Raw genomic sequence first — 20,928 nt, 5'->3', positions numbered from 1 at the left:
CAGAGACCTCTGGGACATTAGCACACCAACATTTGAATTATACTGGTCCCACAAGGAAGTGAGAAGAAAAAAAAGGGGAGGGGGTAGGTATGAGTAAAGATTTGGGGAGATTATATTCACAAACTTCTCTAGCATGGGAAAGGAAATAGCCACCAAAGTTTAGGAGGGCCAGAGCATCCCATACAGGATAAACCCAAAAAGAAACATACCAAAAATTATAACAAACAAATTAACAAAAATCAAATACAAAGACAGAAATATTAAAAGTAGATAGGGAAAAACAACAAATAAGTGAATCTCTACAAAGTTAACAGCTGATTTTCAAAAGAAATTCTGCAGGCCAGAAGGGAGTGGCAGGATATATTTAAAGTGATAAAAGGGAAGAGATCTACAACCAAGATTACTCAGCAAGGATCTCATTCAGATTCAATGGATAAACCAAAAGCTTTACAGATAAGCAACAGTTAAGAGAATTCGGCACCACCAAAACCAGCTTTACAATAAAAGCTAAAAAATATCTTTCTCTAGACAGGCAACCCAAGATAAAGAAAAGACCTATAAAAACAAATTCATAGCAATAAATAAATGGTAATAGGATCATACATATCAATAATTACCTTAAATGTAAATCGAGCGAATGCTCCAACCAAAAGACACAGACTGGCTAAATGAATACAGGAACAAAAGGCCTACATATGCTGTCTGCAAGAAATCTACTTCAGACCTAGAGATACATACAGATTGAAAATGAGGGTTCTGAATAAAAGATATTCCATGCAAATGGAAATCAAAAGAAAGCAGAAGTAGTAATACTCACATCAGATAAAATAGACCTTGAAACGTATACCATTAGAAGAGACAAAGGTGGACATTATATAATGATCAGGGGATCAATACAAGAAGACATAACAATTATAAATCTATATCCACCCAATATCATAACACCTCAATACATAAGGCAAATGCTAGCAAGTATAAAAGGTAAAGTAAGCAGCAACACTATAATAGTGAGGGAATTTAACACCCCCACTCACCCCACTGGACAGATAATCCAAACAGAATATTAATAAAGAAAAGTAAAAGTGAAAGTGAAAGTCATTCAGTTGTGATTAAAATCTTTCAAGAAAGAAAAATTCAGGGTCAGATTGTTTCACAGGCATATTCTATCAGATGTTTAGAGAAGACCTAATACTTAGGCTGCTAAAACTTTTCCAAAAAATTGCTGAGGGAGGGACGCTCTCAAGCTCATTCTTTGAGGCCACCCTCACTCTGATACAAAGACGTCACAAAATAGGAAATTACAGGGCAATATCACTTGTGAAAATAGATGGAAAAGTCCTCAACAAAATTATAGCAAGCAGAATAAAACAACACATTGAAAAGATCATACACCATGATCAAGTGAAGTTTATCTCAAGGATGCAAGGATTCTTTAATATATACAATTCAATCACTTGATACACCATAGTAACAAATTGAAATATAAAAACATATGATCATCCCAATAGTTGCAGATAAATCTTTCAACAAAATTCAACAACAATTGATAAAAACTCTGCAGAAAATCAGCATAGAGGTAACCTACCTAGACATAAAAAAGACATATAGGACAAACTGAGAACAAACATTACTCTCAATACTGAAAAACTGAAAGATTTTCCTCTAAGATCAAGAACAAGAGAAGGGTGCCCATTCTCAACACTATTATTCAAAAAATTTTTGGAATTCCTAGCCATAGCAATCAGAGAAGAAAAGAAATAAAAGGAATCCAGATTGGAGAAAAAGAAGTAAAACTATGTGTTGGCAGATGACATGATGCTATATAGAAACCCTAAGTATGCCACCAGAAAATGACCCAGCAATCTCATTACTGAGTGTATACCCTAAGAAAATCACAACTGTAAAAGACACATGTACCCCGATGTCCACTGAAGCACTATTTGCAATAGTCTGGACATGGAAGCAGCATATATGTTCATTGATTTATGAATGGTAAAGAAGTTGCAGTACATTTATACAATAGAATATTACTTAGCTATTAAAAGCAGCGAATTTGAGTCAGTTACAGTGAGGTGGATGAAACTAGAGCCTGTTTTGAAGAATGAAGTAAGTCAGAGAGAGAAAAACAAATATCATACATTAATGTATATGAAATCTAGAAAAATAGTATTGATGAACCTATTTTCCAGGAAAAAAACCACAGAGTTAGAGAACAGAATTGTGGACACAGTGGGTGAAGAAATAGTAGGAAAAATTGGGAAAGTATTATTGACATGTATATGCTATCTTGTGTAAAATAGGTAACTGGTAGGAAGCCACTATATAACACAGGGAGCCCAGCCTGGGGCTCTCCCAGTGAAATGGGAGGGGGAGGGAGTCTCCAGAGGGAGAGGATATATATATTAATATATAATTATGACTGATTCACATTGTTGTATGGCAGAAACCAACACAAGATTATTAAGCAATTATCCTCCAATCAAACTTGTTAAAAAAGTGAAAATAAAAACACCAAAAACTTGTACATGTAACAGTAAATTAATAACTTAAGTTTGATCCCAGTGTAAAGCTCAACATTAGTATTCCTCCTTCATTCATATTTTATACTTTTGATGGTGCACTTTTACATTTTTTAATCTTGCTTATTTCTTAACTAATTATTATATTCTTAGTTATTTTTTACCTTTTACACTTCCAATTACTAGTTTTTGAATGATTAGTCAGTACTTTTACTGTATATTTACATTTCTAGTTAGATTTGTTCTTTTCATATGTGTGCACATTACTAATTATCACCCCATTTTTTCAGCATAAATTCTTTTAACATTTCTTGTAATACTTTTGAGTGGTAATAAATTCCTTTAGCCTTTGCTTTTATAGGAAACTCTATCTCTCTTTCACTGCCAAATGATAACTTTGCTAGGTGGAGTATTTTTGGTAGATTTTTTTTTCTTTCAATACTGAATATATCATACTCTTTTTTCATTGTCTGCAGTTTCTGCTGACAAATTTGCTGATATTCTCATGGAGCGCTGGGAGCCGGCAAGAGACATTCCACTCGTGACAAAGGTCATGAGGAAGGAGGCTCGGCATACGCAAAGGCGGGATCGAGCCTCAGGAGTCCCCCTGGATATTCTCGAGCATCTACCCCCCAAAAAACCAGAGTCTGCCTACTTTATTGCTTTGTGCTCTCACCTCTGACTTTACTGGGGGCTGTCCCCCACCACTATCTCGCTCTCTCTGTCAAAGAGTTAACTTACAGCTCCAATTAATAAAGTTCCTGGGCAATTAGGAGTGTTTAAATCCAAACTCCTCAGATGGCTCTCTAACTCGCCTGACAAGTTTACCCGGACTCCTATAGCTATGCATAGGATTGTTTACAGTCTCCCAGCCTCAGGAGGCACGGGAAGCTTAAGATATTCAAATAGCTTAGAGCCTCTCAGAGAGTTAGAAACTGTCAGAATAAAACTAGTAAAAGATTTCATTGATGAGCCAATGCTTGTTGCCAAGTTTTCACATCCCCTGAATTGTATTCTTGAATGTGTATTAATTAATAGTTGGTATGTAGAAAAAATAAGTAGTGGCCTTGGTGTTAGTAACTTTAGACCCTTAAGGTAATAAATTATTTCCTTTGTTGTACACCCATTACACATCCGCCCTATAGGAATGCAATTTTATTTTCAGAAGATGGCGCCAAACCTTAAAATAATTACTCTTAGAGAAAATAAGTCTTAAGGTTGATAAGTCTTTGTCAAGAGTCATAAAATGTTAATAGGCCTTCTGGCCAGAAGATGATGTAAATCACCTAAACCATTTGTATACGATAAATTTGCAGGAAAGAAACCCTGGTTTTTGATAAGGATCAAAGACTGCTGACTTTGCATCCCCTATTATCCTCTATGTGTAACTTAGGGTATAAAAGCCCCTGTTGAAAATGAAGCTACGGGCCTTGCTCACCAACGCTTGGTCTCCCCATGTCATTCTTCCCCTCAACTTCCAGCTGAGTCTCCATCTGGAGTGCGGATATCCTCTGCAACCATTTATTTGCCTGGGCTTCTAAGACCCACTCGAGAAGGTGTCTAAGGTGGGGCACCTTCCGCTATTCGAGAGGGTGCCTGCGGCCTCCGTGGTCAGAGCTAACCTGGTGTCACAGGTTATATTGATTTTCTGCATAAACCAAGCTACTCAGCTTCTTTTCTCCACTGAATTTTCCTACTGAGCTATCCTCATTCTATTACTCTTTCTATCTTTGATAAATAAATAAATAAATAGGTCGCCGAAGCCATCTCTCCTTCGAATACCCTGGATCAGCTGGGGCTGGACCTCGGCAGAGGTTCCCTTGTATGCAAGATGTTTATCTTGCTGCTTTTAAAATTCCATCTTTACAGTAACAACAATCCTACATGCAGGGCAGCAAAGGAAACACAGAAGAATGGACTTTTGGACTCGGTGGGAGAAGGTGAGAATGGGATGATTTGAGAGAACAGCACTGAAACATGTACATTACCAAATGTAAAATAGATGACCAGTGCAAGTTTGATGTATGAAGCAGGATATCCAAAGACATTGCTCTGGCACAACCCAGAGGGATAACATCTCAAGAGACTTATGGGACAAAATCACATGGACAAGAAAGCTATGGTACATATACACAATGGAGTATTACTCAGCCATTAAAAAAAATACATTTGAATCAGTTCTAATGAGGTGGATGAAACTGGAGCCTATTATACAGAGCGAAGTAAGCCATAAAGAAAAACACCAATACAGTATACTAACACATATATATGGAATTTAGAAAGATGGTAACAATAACCCTGTGTACGAGACAGCAAAAGAGACACTGATATATAGAACAGTCTTATGGACTCTGTGGGAGAGGGAGAGGGTGAGAAGATTTGGGAGAATGGCATTGAAACATGTATAATATCATATATGAGTCGCTAGTCCAGGTTCGATGAACGATACTGGATGCTTGGGGCTGGTGCACTGGGACAACCCAGAGGGATGGTATGGGGAGGGAGGAGGTAGGAGGGCTCAGGATGGGGAACACATGTATACCTGTGGCAGATTCATTTTGATATATGGCAAAACCAATACAATATTGTAAATTTAAAAGGTAAAATAAAATTAAAAAACAAAACAAAAAACATTTTCTTTCTGTTCTGTATGGATAAGTTCCACTGCCTTGTCTTCAAGTTGACTGGTCCTTTCTTCTGCTTTATCTAGCCTCCTGTTGAAGTGTTCTGGTCTGTTTTTCAGTGCAGTTATATTCTTTGGCTCTGTTACTACTATTTAATACTTTGCTATATTTTCTATCTCTTTACTGGAATTTTCACTGTATTCATTAATTTTTCTCCCCCATTCAGTGATCATTTTCTTTACCATTACTTTGAATGCTTTATCAGGTTAATAGTTTATCTCCATTTATAATTTTTTTCTGATGTTTTATCTTGTTCTTTAATTTGGAACATATTCCTGTTTCTTCATTTCTTCATTTTACTTGAATCTTTGAGTTGATTTCCATCTAGTAGATAAGAAAACCACCTCTCCCAGTCTTGAAGGGATAGCCTCATGAAGGAGATAAGCTTTGTCATTTAACCCTGTCTCAGCTCTTGGCTAGCTCTCAAATCTCCATGATTGTCCAAACAGTCTATTATATTTTTAATATCTCCCAGTAGTTGAGAGGGTGCCAAAATCAGTCAGTGTTCCAAAAAATATTTCAGCTCCTAGTTTCAGGCTGACTAGAAGGCAGACCCTCAGACATCAGCTTTTAAAATATACTAACATATACAATCCCATGTGACTGAAAGAATAAGCCCTGCTGCCCATGAGAACCCAGCAATTTGGAGGTGTCCCCTGGGTGGCAGTCAGAGAAAATGAGGTTCCAGTTTCAATTCTTCTCTGTGCCATACCAGTGAGCTAGAGCAAGGTAGAGAGAGAACACAAAGATGGTGTCCAGAGTCTATATTCCCTAAGAATGCCTCTGTAGGTTACTAAATGTGTGCCAAAGCCTGCTTCTCAAGCCAAAAGTCCAGGACAAGCAAAGAAACTTACTTCACAGAAAGATTCAGGAGTGTGCCTCAATCTACTCTCTGTGTAGTGCCCTGGGGTTGGTAGCCTGCCAAGAACTGTCTCTGATTGCCACAGTCTTGGACAACTGAGGAATGCAAGCCACACAGTCACCAGAAGCAGGTGACCAAAGGACATTCTATGGGCAGCAGCTATACAAACCAGGGCACAATATATAAAAACCAGGGCACAAGGCAAATGTCTTCAAGACACACTGGTGCTTTGGAGAATGGCAGAGGATGACCATGAAGAAAGTGCCTGACCTTCAAGGTCTCTGGAAAGGATTAATGTTTCCTCATTCTGAAGTTTGTTTTATCTGAAATTCAAATAGCTACTCCAGTTGTTTTGTTTAGTGTTAGAACAGCATATGCTACACCATTTCTTATTTTAACCTATATGAATTGTTATATTCAATATACATAGGTGTGCTAGTTTTCTTTCTATTCATTCTAAATATTGATCAACATAGGTTAATAGCAATCCATTTTTGCATTTTTTCTTTGTTGCATTTGTTCTTTATTTCCCCCTTCTTTTTCTGCATTCTCAACTTTTTAATTGACCATTTTATATTATTACATTTCACCTTCCCTCTTAGAATATCAATTATACCTTTTGTAAAAATTCTTGTTTGACACAGTTTTAAATAATCTAAATTTCCCTTCAAACACATGTAGTGCAGTTACCTTATCAAAAGATAGTCCCAATTATCCTCTTCCATCCTTATAATACTACTGTCACTCTTTCCATTTATCTATATGCTATAAACAGCAAGTACATTGTTACTATTACTTTAAAGTTATTTTTGGATCAACCAAAAATAAGACAAAGATCTTATTCAACTTTCATTTTTTCCTCCTCCATCATTAATCTTTTTCCTCCTTGTAAGAAACTTACCTGTAATGTAAATGTAAGAAACTTAGCATTTCTTAAAAGGCATGTCTACTGGTATTAAATTAGGGTTTATTTAATTTTTTGTTGTCTGTAAAAATTTTTACTTCCTCTCTAATTCTGAGTGATAATTTTGCTGACTATAGATTCTAGGTTGGGAAAGTGTTTTTTTTTTTAATTTTATTATTATTTTTTAATATAAATTTATTTATTTTAATTGGAGGTTAATTACTTTACAACATTGTATTGGAAATATAAACACTTTGCTGCTGCTGCTGCTGCTGCTAAGTTGCTTCAGTCGTGTCCAACTCTGTGCGACCCCATAGAGAGCAGCCCACCAGGCTCCCCTGTCCCTGGGATTCTCCAGGCAAGAACACTGGAGTGGGTTGCCATTTCCTTCTCCAATGCATGAAAGTGAAAAGTGAAAGTGAAGTAGCTCAGTCGTGTCTGACTCTTAGCGACCCCATGGACTGCAGCCTACCAGGCTCCTCCATCCATGGGATTTTCCAGGCAAAAGTACTCTACTCTTTTTTGTGGTTTCTGATGAAAAGTTTACTATTATCCTTTTCCTTGTTCCTCTATAAGTAAGGTTGATTTTCCTTCTCTGGGTTCTCTAGCTATCTACGTGTAACTCTTTGGAATTTATCTTGTGGGTAGTATTTCTCTGAGCTCCTTATTTATATGGTTTCATGTCTATCATTAACATAGAAAACATCTTTGTTCTTTTCATTTCAAATAGTTCTTCTGATTGTCTCTTTCTCCTATTTCTAATATTCCAGTTATTTGTATTTTACACGCTTTGAAAGTATCACAGCTTTTTGATGTTCTGTTCTACTTGTTGTTGTTGTTTTGCTTTGTTCTGGTAATTGATTCCACCCCCTCTCCAACCCCGTATTTCATTCTGGCAACTTTCTCTTTACCTCCTTCAAGTTACTGATTCTTTTCTTATTTGTGCTCAGCCTAGTGATAAGCCCATCGAAAGTATTCTTCCTTTCTTTTGCAGTGTCTTTGAATATGTCCTGTCAATACCTTTTAGAATGTACATCTCTCAGCTACATTTCATTCTTTCTTGCACATTTTCCACCAGTGATATTTACATATTAATTGCATGCATTTTGAACCCCCTATTTGATAATTCTAGCAACTTTTTCAATTGGGCTTGTGTCTCTGGACCGAATATAGGCTGTTTCTTTCCTCTTAGGTGAAACCAGAAGATTACAGGGGACTTAGGAGGGAGCAAAAATCTTTTTCCAGCTAGGATAATGCTCTCATAGGTATTTCTTATAGATAGAAGACTTTCATTATAAAGAATATTCTGAGTTTTGTTGTGAGATTGCAATAGGATTTCTGGAGGTAAACCATGTAAGTGAGAAGATATTCTTAACAACATGGCCTGAAGAATTTCTCACTCCGGAGTTAGTCTATTCTAACCATCAGATAGGTCAAAGTTACCATTTAAATATTTCTATTAATTTATGACACCTGTGACTTCTCTGCCTCCTGGCTATTAGGAATCTCTTGACTGTGATTCTTTGTATTTGCCTGTCTCAATGCTTTGTGGTCATGGTTTGCCTTGAGACATTCAGTTCAGTTCAGTTCAGTTCAGTCACTCGGTCGTGTCCGACTCTTTGCGACCCCATGAATCGCAGCACGCCAGGCCTCCCTGTCCATCACCACCTCCCGGAGTTCACTAAAACTCACATCCATCGAGTCGGTGATGCCATCCAGCCATCTCATCCTCTGTCATCCCCTTCTTCTCCTGCCCCTTATCCCTCCCAGCATCGGAGTCTTTTCCAATGAGTCAACTCTTCGCATGAGGTGGCCAAAGTACTGGAATTTCAGCTTTAGCATCAGTCCTTGCAAAGAACACCCAGGACTGATCTCCTTTAGAATGGACTGGTTGGATCTCCTTGCAGTCCAAGGGACTCTCAAGAGTCTTCTCCAACACCACAGTTCAAAAGCATCAGTTCTTCGGTGCTCAGCTTTTTTCACAGTCCAACTCTCACATCCATACCTGACTACTGGAAAAACCATAGCCTTGACTAGAGGGACCTTTGTTGGCAAAGTAATGTCTCTGCTTTTGAATATGCTATCTAGGTTGGTCATAGCTTTCCTTCCAAGGAGTAAGCGTCTTTTAATTTCATGGCTGCAGTCACCATCTGCAGTGATTTTGGCGCCCCAAAAATAAAGTCTGACACTGTTTCCACTGTTTCCCCATCTATTTCTCATGAAGTGATGGGACCAGATATTAGTTCTCTAATAAGTATAGGAAAAGTTATGAATTTTCACTTTGTTTAGCTTTCTATTGGTGTAAAGATGAGAGTGATTACTTCTCAGATTTTTATATATTACATCTAAAACCAGAAAACAAAAACTGGAATTCAAATTATTTTAGAAATGGTAAAAAATTGCAAAATGCAAATATGAGCTATCTACATTTATATCATCTATATTAAGCTACTCTGAAAATTGTGATATATTTTCTTTCTGCTTTTCCCCCCTGTAGTCTTAAAATTAGTATTATTTTTCAAACAACACTTTCGAGTTTTAAATAATTAAAATCATACAAAAAACATACAAAAAGGCAAGAATAAAGCGATAAGTCACTACTAATCCTACCGTCTACATATAATGTTAGTATTAGGTTTTCTAAACATTTCTTAGACATATAGATAGAATAGAATGAAACATAAGATAATTTGATACAAGTAAAGTCATGTTTTTGTGGGTGAAAAGGTATAAGTTAAAGCTATACTTTTAGAATCTTGGTCTCTGCTATATCATAAGATACTTTGATATTTACTGCAATAGCATTTTCTCCATCTAAGTGTGAGATATATCCTCTTCTCAAGGGGAAATCTTCTGACTTTACATTTCTCCCAAGGTGGATGTGTATATCCTAAAACTTGGTCCTGATGGTTATATTCATTTTACCCCATCTGTCTCCATTAGCTATATTTGATAACCCTTAGGGCAAAAGAGGAAAGTAAGTGGGCATATGACTAAGATTGCTTTTTTCCAGAATTTAAGCCACTTGTGAACAAATACAGAAACTTTTTTTTCTAGTTTATCTTGATGATAGCAATGTAAGCGATAGCAAAGTAAGGGTTATTGATCAAGCTGAAATTCATATCAAAATTTTACATTATTTTGCCACTGGCCCCCAGTTTGTAAAGTTATAGTTATAGTACATTTTTTTGTAAAGTCCATTTTTGTAAAGTTTAAGTTATAGTCCATTTTTTTTTTAATGTTGATGGTAAGTCATTTGTGTTCTTTCAGTTATTTTTTTTTTTTTTGCTCATTTAGTTATTAAGATAGGAAAATTCTAAAAAAAAAAATTAAAAAAAAAAGATAGAAAAATTCTCTGAAGTTTTAATTCATTATGTTAAAAGAAAATCCTATTTCCCCCTTTATAATCAGCAGTTTAATTAGTATAATATTTTTTAAAATTTATTTGTTCATCATGGGTTTTTGTTCTCACCTTTTCCATATATGTTCATTTTTATTTTTGCTTATACTTTTATTTCAATTTTTTAAAAAATATAGAGATTTGTTTTTTGGCCTAACATATAGTCTATTTTCAGAATGTACACTGTGAAAGAATAAGTATTCTGCTATTGCTGGGTGAGATGTTTTATTATATATATATATACACACACACAATATGCTAGCCTGTTTATATAATTGTTATATCAAGTCTTTTATTTTCTTACTCATATTTGAATAATTGTTCTATCCTCTAGTACAGTTGGGATATTAAAGCCTGCAACCATTAAAATAAGTCCCCTACATATGAACAAGTTCCATACTGAGAGCTCTGTAAGCTCAGTTTGTTCTTAAGTCCAACAAAATTAGCTTAGGTACACGAGTAACACCATTGGCTATACAGTACTACATTGTAATAGGTTTATAACACTTTTCACACAAATAACACATGAAGGCAAATAAAAAATTAAAGAAAATACTCTAAATCTTACAGAACCTTGAAAAGTACAGTAGTATAGTGTAACAGTTAGCATACAGGGGCTAGCATCAAGTGGACAGGCAAGAAGAGTTACTGATCAGAGGAGGGAGAGGAGGTAGGAGCTGGTAGAGATAAAGGATCTTCAACAACAGGAAACAGAGGACAAGCTGTAATTTCCTCATAACCTGATGTTGATGGAACACATACTTGCATCTTTAAAGTTTGCAACTTGAGTGTTTATATGTAGGGAACTTACTGTATTGTAGAATTGTTCATTTCTCCATTCAGTTCTGTCAATTTTGCATCATATGTTTTGGACTTTGTTGTTTATTGAATATATGTTTATACTGCTGCTGCTGCTAAGTCATTTCAGTCTGACTCTGTTCCTTTTATCAATGTATGTAATTTTTTCTCCTGCAATAGAGTTTTATTTAAATTTTATTTTGTCTGATAATATATAGCTATTTCAACTTCTTTTAGGTTACAACTTGTATGAAGGACCTTTAAATTTCAAAGTATTTGTGTATTTGTATCTAAAGTGACACTCTTGTAGGAGCATGGAGTTGCATCATGTTTTAATTTTATTCTGTTTTGCCAATACTTTCCTTTTGATTGAAGATTTTAATCCATTTACATTTAAAGCCTTATTGATGAGTAATAATTTTTTTGCCATTTTGCTACTTGTTTTCTGTATGTCTTATATCTTTTTTGTTCTTTGTTTCACCACATTTTGGGGTCAAGATTTTTTTGTTCTACTTTGCTTCTTTTTTCATCTTCTTTTTGTATACATTTCAGATATTATTGTTTAAAATGAAGATTATAATTAACAATATTAATTTATTTGTTGTATAGTCACTCAGTCGTGTCCTACTCTTTGCAATGCCATGGACTGTGTCCCACTTGGTTCCTCTATCCACGGGATTCTCCAAGAAAGAATATTGAAATGAGTTGCCATTTCCTTCTCTGCTATAAATTTATGACAATTTAAATTAACATCAACTTAATTTTGATAAGGAGAATGAAATGGCAACCCACTCCAGTATTCTTGCCTACAGAATCCCGTGGACAGAGGAGCCTAGTGGGCTGCTGTCTATGGGGTCGCACAGAGTTGGACATGACTGAAGCAACTTAGCAGCAGCAGCAGCAGTAATTTTGATAAACATATTAAAACTCCACCTCTGTTATTTTATTAATTATCAAAAATTACATCTTTACATATTATGTATGTATTAATATATATTTGTACATATTTATTAAAATATGGGAAATGCAGGGCTGGATGAATTAAAAGCTGGAATCTAGATTGCTGGAAGAAATATCAACAACCTCAGATATGAAGATGATAACACTCTAATGGCAGAAAGTGAAGAGGAACTAAAGAGCCTCTTGATATGTATGAAAGAAGAGAGTGGCAAAAGCTGGCTTAAAATTCAACATTCGAAAAACTAAGATCATGGCATCCAGTCCCATCACTTCATGGCAAATAGGTGGTGAAAAATGGAAACAGTGACAGATTTTCTTTTCTTGGACTCAAAAATCAATACAGATGGTAATTGCAGCCATGAAATTTAAAGACACTTGCTCCTTGGGAGAAAAGCTATGACACACTAGACAGTGTATCAAAAACAAAGACATCTTTTAGCAACAAAGGTCTGTATAATAAAAGCTATTTTTTTTTTTTTTTGAGTAGTCAGGTATGGACATGAGAGTTGGAACATATGAAGTAGGCTGAGTGCTAGAATTGATGATTTCAAGATGTGGTACTGAAGAAGACCCTTGAGAGTCCCTTGGACTGCAAGAAGATCAAACCAGTCAATTCTAAAGGAAATCAACCATGAATATTCATTGGAAGGACTGATGCTGACGCTGAAGCTCCAATACTTTGGCCACTTGATGTGAAGAGCTGACTCGTTGAAAAAGACTCTGATGCTGGGAGAGACTAAATTAAAATAATAGTGTCAGAGGATGAAATGGTTAGATAGCATCATGGACCCAATGGATGTGAATTTCAGCAAATGTTGGGAGATAGCAGAAGACAGAGGAGCCGGAGGTGCTGTATGTAGTACATGGGGCTGTAAAGAGTCAGAAATGACTCAGGTGGTTGAACAATAACAGAACATATTTATTAATGCATTGACTTTTAAATATAGTAAGAAATAAAAGAGGAGCCACAATTCAAAAGTACATTAATAATGAGTTTTATATTGAATCGTGTAGTTTCCTTTATGGGAGTCCTTTATTTCTTCACATAGCTTTATGTCTCTTGCCCTTTTATTTCAACCTGAAGGACTCCTTTTGATTTTCTTTGAAAGATAGTTTTATTAGTGATAAACCCCATTAACTCTGGTTTACTTGAGAATAATTTCCCCATTTTTGAAAGATAGATTTTCCCAATATAGAATTTTTGATTAATGGTATTTTTTTTTTATAGTTTAAATATATCATTCACTCCCTTTTTGCCTCCATGGAAATCGGCTATAAGTTTTATTAGGAATCCCTTGTACCTGACAAGTCACTTTCCCTTGCTGTTTTCTTTTACTTTTGTTTTTCGATGCTTCATTATAATGTGCTTTGATGTGGATCTATTTGGTTGCATCATACAGTTTACTGAGATTCTTTGATTTGTAGATTCAGGTATTCTGTGAAGTTTGGGAAATTTGAGGCCATTCTTTCTTCATATTTTCTTTCTTCCCCTTTCTCTTTTACCCACTTCTGGGATTCTTATTATTCTTACATTGTGCACTTGATAAAGCCACATAGATCCTTCAGTCTATACCCACTTATTTTAATTATTTTTTAATTGCCCTATCTTTAAGTTTGCTGATTCTTTCTTCTGTATGCTCAAGCCTGTTGTTTAATCCCTCTTGTATTTCAGTTCTTGCTTTGTTGTTGTTGATTTTATTGGCCCTATAACTTTTATTTGCATCATCTTTATATTTTTTGATTTTAATTGACATTCTTATTTTGTTCATGCATTGTCTTCATGATGTTTTTTTTTAGTTCTCTTCTTATGATTTCCCTTGGATCTGAAGCACTTTTAAGGCAGTTGATTTAGAGTCTCTGTGTAATAGGTCCAGTCCTCTAAGATTTACCTCAGTTTCCTCAAGGATGGTTTCTGTTGAATTCTTTATATTTTCTGTGAATGAACCATGCTTTTTTGATTCTTTGTATTCCTTGTAAATTTTTACTGTTATAGAATATTACAACATGAAAATCCTGGAAATCAGATTATTCTCATCTTTGTTCTGACATTCAGTTGTCAGTGAATGACTTGACAGAGGTTCTGTAAAATACCTGAAGTCAAAACAAACAAACAAACAAACAAAAAAACGCTCTTTCAGTGTTTGCAGCCTTAACTGTGCTGGAGGACTGAGCTGGAGGACTACTTCAATCCTAAGCCACTTAAGATTTTCCTTTAGCCACCAGTTTCTACTTGTATAGAGTCTATATGTCTGACAAGTGTATAAGCACAGAATCTTCTCAAATCTTCTTAGAGCATGTGCATGATCCTGGGTATGTACATTGCATTCTGTCTTCCCTGGTATATGAAATGGCTGTTCTGAGCCCTTCTTGTCCCAATAACACTCCTTATTAACTTCCTTCTTGTCCTTTTGGGTTTTATATGCCACTTGTCCAATCAATCTTACTGTGCCCTATGCAGGCAAAGCTTGCATATATACTTAAATCTTTTGACAGATACCACAATCATCTAGAAATTCAATCCATTTGGAAGACAGAGAACAAAACAAAGTCAACCTCTGTGCCAGTCTTTCAGGGAGCTACCAGCCAACTTAAGATGAACAACCACAGTATTTTTAAAGCAAAGTGCATATCAGCTTCCCATCACCAGCAAGTCACACTAGAAATGTGTTCCCTAGTCCTTACATCAGCTGTTGAGCTAAGGAATGGGGGACAAGAGTTGGGTGAAAATGGCATGGTGCTTTCTCACTGAATTTAAGCTGCCCACTCTTTTAAACAATCCTTGGTTTATGCAAATTTCAAGTTAGATTACAGAATTCCCAAAATGTTAATTCTATAAGACATAGCCAGTTTATAGTTGTTTTAATGGATACTGATTCTTAAAATGCCTTACTCCAAAATTTTTCATATTCCCTACCCTCATTTTTAAATTAAGTTTAGCTGAGTATAGAATCTAAATATGACAGCTGTTTTCCACTAAAACATAAAAACCTTCCATGTTTATCCAGTTTTTTTTGTTTTGTTTTGAGGAAGAGGTACCTCAGTTCAGTTCAGTTCAGTCGCTCAGTCGTGTCCGACTCTTTGAGATCCCATGAATCGCAGCACGCCAGGCCTTCCTGTCCATCACCAACTCTTGGAATTCACTCAAACTCACGTCCATCGAGCCGGTGATGCCATCCAGCCATCTCATCCTCTGTTGTCCCCTTCTCCTCCTGCCCCCAGTCCCTCCCAGCATCAGAGTCTTTTCCAATGAGTCAACTCTGATGAGGTACCTGCTGCTGCTGCTGCTGCTGCTGCTGCTATGTCACTTCAGTCGTGTCCAACTCTGTGCGACCCCATAGACAGAAGCCCACCAGGCTCCCCAGTCCCTGGGATTCTCCAGGCAAGAACACTGGAGTGGGTTGCCATTTCCTTTTCCAATGCATGAAAGTGAAAAGTCAAAGGGAAGTCACTCAGTCGTATCCAACTCTTAGGGGACCCATGGACTACAGCCTATCAGGCTCCTCCATCCATGGAATTTTCTAGGCAAGAGTACTGGAGTGGGGTGCCATATTAGACTATTGCCATTTCTTGTTAGAAATCTATCTTTTCTCTTATGCTTCATACCTTTTTCTCTTTTGGCTTTATGTGTTGTCTTTTCCCCTGATCAGTCACGATTTGTTGTTGTTTTTCAGTCACTCAGTCATGTCCGAATTTTGTGACTTCATGGACTGCAGCATGCCAGGCTTCCCTGTCCTTCACCATCTCCTGGAGCTTGCTCAAACTCATGTCCATTGAGTCAGTGATGCCACCCAACCATCTCGCCCTCTGTCATTCCCTTCTCCTCCTGCCTTCAAGGTTTCTCAACCTCAGGGTCTTTTCTAATGAGTCAGCTCTTTGAATCAGGTGGCCAAAATTTTGGAGCTTCAGCTTCAGCATCAGCCCTTTCAATGAATATTAAGGACTGATTTCTTTTAGGATTGACTGGTTTGATCTTGAAGTGCAAGGGACTCTCAAGAGACTTCTCCAACACCACAGTTAAAAAGCATCAATTCTTATATGATATTATACATATTTCAATGCCATTCTCCCAAATCCAGGTTTAATGCACGATACTGGATGCTTGGGGCTGATGCACTGGGACGACCCAGAGGGATGGTATGGGGAGGGAGGAGGGAGGAGGGATCAGGATGGGGAACACATGTATACCTGTGGCAGATTCATTTTGCTATATAGCAAAACCAATACAATATTGTAAAGTTAAATAAAATAAAAATTTTTAAAAAAGCATCAATTCTTCAGTACTCAGCTTTCTTTATATATAGTCCAACTCTCACATCCATATATGACTATTGGAAAAACCATAGCTTTGACCAAATGGACTTTCGTTGTCAAAGTAATGTCTGTCCAGATTAGCATTATTTTTTATTTATTATTTTAAGAATTAAGCATTTTTTTAAAATCTAAAGGTACGTGTTTTATTCAGCTTTGCATGTTGCTTCTCTACCATTCCTCATTGTTTTTATTTTTGATATTCCTATTATATAGATATTATAGGCTCTTGATAGATCCTTTGTGTCTTTTATTTTATTATCTCTCTATTTTGTGTTATGGATGAATTGAAAATCACTCGTAATTTCCTTACTTGTCCAAGTTACATGTTATTATACTCATTAATATTTTAATGACTATATATTTTTCACTATGAGATTTATCATTGCTTATTCTTTTTTATCACCAATTGGTGAGATATTTATTGATAACATGTATTCTGATTATTAAAATGGTATCTGCTTTTTGTATAAATTAGAAAACTCAGGGCAAAAACACAGGAAAGTATTAGAGCAGAAAATGAAATGCATTAAGAATCCCAGCTGTCAGATATTCCTGATTTCATTTGATTTATGTTTTTCTGCCTTGATTCTATGCATATATGTGTAAATATCTGAAAATATTTTAGTTCTATTTTGTATTTGTTGCTGATTTATGTAACAATGCTGCTGCTGCTAAGTCACTTCAGTCGTGTCTGACTCTGTGCGACCCCATAGATGGCAGCGCACCAGGCTCCTCCATCCCTGGGATTCTTCAGGCAAGAACACTGGAGTGGGTTGCCATTTCCTTCTCCAATGCATGAAAGTGAAAAGTGAAAGTGAAGTCACTCAGTCGTGTCTGACTCTTAGTGACCCCATAGACTGGAGCCTACCAGGCTCCTCCATCCATGGGATTTTCCCTGCAAGAGCACTGGAGTGGGGTGCCATTGCCTTCTCCATTATGTAACAATAGTCAGGCATTTACTGACAAGCACATCCTCAAGCTATATACCCTGACTTTGTTTTCCTTTGTCTCATTTACTGAGGGTTACCCCAAATGTTTTGAACTTCTTTCTCTAGGCCAATGGGTAAAACTATGCAAGTTACAAAGTACACAAATCTATTTGCATTGTGTTAATTCTGTTCATTTCCTGATTTAATAAATAAATTACCTTTTTTAACATCTGAAACTGTATCACTGCTGTCCCCCAGAATCTCTAAAGAAAAGAAAAGGGAAGATAATATTTCTTGGAAATATGTTCTAAAAGAAATGAACTAAGAGCTTAATTTGGATGGCCTTCAAACAAGTCGTTGCCTGGCATCCCATTATTTTAGGATTTGTTGCCCTTGATAAGGAGTAGTATGTCAGAGTAGCCTAGGCCTTTATGCAGCTCCTGAGATGAGTCTACTAGGGACTGCAACCACTTCAGTGCAGGTTTTGTTTTCTCCCCCTACTTCTGCATCAGAATTTTCTCCAGGCCTGTGTGCTTCTGAGTGATAGCATGGCTCGTGGCTGACCCCATGGAGAAAGCTCTATCTGATGTGGTAAGTAACATAGACAATGCAGACAAATGTAATCCCTCTTCTCAGCAGGACCTTTGCCTGACCAGGCGTAATGGAAGGTGCCAGGGGAGACCACCCCGGGGTGTGGGCCAAGAACTGCTGCAAGGGCAGAATGTAGCACAAACAGGGCCAGAGCTGGATTTAAACAGAAAAAAAGGATTTTTCTTTTGCCTCCCTCAAAGCCCATGGAGGTTTCTCTCCCATCTATCTTTGTGCTTTCAAGTTCAGGGTCACAGCTTTGAATTCAAGGCCACTGACAGTTCATTTGTATCCTTCTACCCTCTGAAGTTCTGGGCAGCGTGCTTGCCTGGAGCAGTGATCTTATTGGTCAGGAGTTGGTTACCTCAAATTTGGAAGCACAAATCTATATGTAGCAGAGGCTATCTGTGCAGTGTTTAGGGAAGCGAACCATTTATGAATGTTGTTTAGCAGAATTAAAAATTACTACTAATTTATTCAACTGTGAAAAAATGCATACAGAAGGGAAAATTTTTAAAATAGCAAATCAGACATTTCTAATGTTGATAAATTAGAGAAAACTTATTTGCAGTTGGTGGCCTCCTGCAGCCCCAACCTGACTGATCTGGGCATTGTAACACAGTTCTCATCTGACTGCTTCAAAACTTACTTTTCCAAAGTATGCTCTTAAGTCCAGTGTAGAAGGTAAGGCTTATAAATCTGAAGGCTTCCCTTCATCCCTCATTCCCTTGATGTTGCATATCAACAAGGTGTTTCCTCACTCTACAACCATCCTCTCCCCTCTCTGCCCAATAAATCCAGACCATCTTTGAAAGCAGCTTTGGAATCCAATAAATTAAAGTCAACCTTCATTCTTTCACTTTATGGGGAAATTAGCTTACCTTCCTAATCCCCAGTGTCTCCTTCTGTAATATGTAGGGATTTTGATATCTACCTTGAATGTTTATTGACACTTTAGCTTAGAGGCCAAACATATGTCAGGACCTGCTTTCATGATATCCATTGTTACTTTCAATATTATTTTTGTTGCAATTACAAAATTCAGCCCTTATTCCACTTTCTGGAACATGCCTTCACAGGCTCTGTCATCCCTGTTATCACAATCAGTCAGAAAATAAAACCCTTATAAAAAGTTCAATTGCCCCAATAATTGTAGAGTACTCTATTAGGAGTTCTGAGGGGAAGAACATGATGGAGACACAATGTATCTGTTTGGAAGATGAGTCAAATATGAATGGGGTGCTGGTTCCACTCCTGCCCATGGTCCATGCTGAGAAGTGGCCTGGAAGCCAAGCATTGCAGCAGGAAGAGGGTGCTATGTGGCAGCTTCTAATAAGTAACTCAGTGGCCTCAAAACTCCTCTGAGTTCAAAAATAATTCTTCTGCATTTCCTGTTTTAGAGAAAAGGCCTACTGCTACTAACTCACTTCAGTTGTGTCCGACTCTGTGAGACCCCATAGATGGCAGCCCACCAGGCTCCCCTGTCCCTGGGATTCTCCAGGCAAGAACACTGGAGTGGGTTGCCATTTCCTTCTCCAGTGCATGAAAGTGAAAAGTGAAAGTGAAGTCAGTCAGTCATGTCCGACTCTTAGCGACCCCATGGACTGCAGCCTACCAGGCTCCTCCATCCATGGGATTTTCCAGGCAAGAGTACTGGAGTGAGGTGCCATCACTTTCTCCAGAGAAGAGGCCTAAGGCAAATTGAATTTGAATGTAGTTGTGGATTTTGGGAGTCATATATATATTTTAACCCTTATAATTGCAGCTGAAAAATGGGGGTGGATATCACACCTGTTAAAATGACTATTATCAAAAAAGACAAAAGGTAACAGTTGCTGGCAAGCATTTCAAGAAGAGAAAACTCCTGTGCAGTATTGGTGGAAAAGTAAATTGGTGCAGTCACTATGAAAAACAGAACTATCACGTGATCACGTGACAACTCCATTCTTGGGTCTTTATCCAAAGGAAACAAAAACACTACCTCAAAAAGATATATGGATCCCCACGTTCACAGCAGCATTACTTATGATAGCTAACAAATGGAAGCAACTAAGTGACCATCAATTGAATGGATAAAGAAGGTGTACATAGATATATAAAATGGGATAATATTCAGCCATAAGAAAGGAATTTTTGCCATTTGTGAAAACATGGATAAACATTGAGGACATTAAGCTAAATGAAATAAATCAGACAGAGACAAATGCCTTATGGCCTCACTTATATATGCAATCTAAAAAAATATCCCCAAACAACCAAACTCACAGATTCTGAGAGCATATTGGTGGCTGTCAGAGGCAGGGGGTGGGTGGGTGGGTGTGGCATGGGTATAATAGGTGAAAGTGGTCAAAAGATACAAACGTTTAGTTATAAAATAAATGTCAGGGGATACAATGCATAGCATGGTGACTATTTGAAAGTTATTGAGAGAATAGGTTTTAAAAGTTCTTAGCACAAGAAAAAAAAAAACTGCTGCTTTGTATGGTGACAGATGTTAATTAGACTTATCATGCTGGAACATTTTACAATATATACAAATACGGAATCGTTATGTTGTACACCAGATACTAATAAGTTATATGTCAATTATACTCCAGGGAAAAATAACATACCTTGGAGGTTGATCTCTTTGGAGTGCTCTGTTCTGCTTCCCTATGATCCATCCTTAAATACTAGCCAAGTGGGTCTTTAAAGAATATAAGTCAAACTGTTGCCACCTGTTTATAAACCTGCAGTATCTCCCCAGTGGTATCTAGCAGAGAGTTTATGTCTCTCCATAGCTAGTAGGATGGTGTGTTTTGGATTATGTAGGCCTTTCTGATGTCCTTTCTTGCCACACTCACAGCTTGCCTCCTTTGACTCATGCTAAGGTAATCCTTACCCAGTTGTGCTGTTGGCTTGTTACCACCATAGATCCCTGCTTCCTCTGTGTCTTCTCCCTGGAGTATGCCATCCCAAGGTTCTTGACAGGTC

This window comes from Bos taurus, chromosome 2, assembly GCF_002263795.3.
Source record: "Bos taurus isolate L1 Dominette 01449 registration number 42190680 breed Hereford chromosome 2, ARS-UCD2.0, whole genome shotgun sequence".
Classification (NCBI taxonomy): Eukaryota; Metazoa; Chordata; class Mammalia; order Artiodactyla; family Bovidae; genus Bos; species Bos taurus.
The sequence above is the reverse complement of the archived record's forward strand: the minus strand, read 5'-3'. Positions refer to the sequence as shown.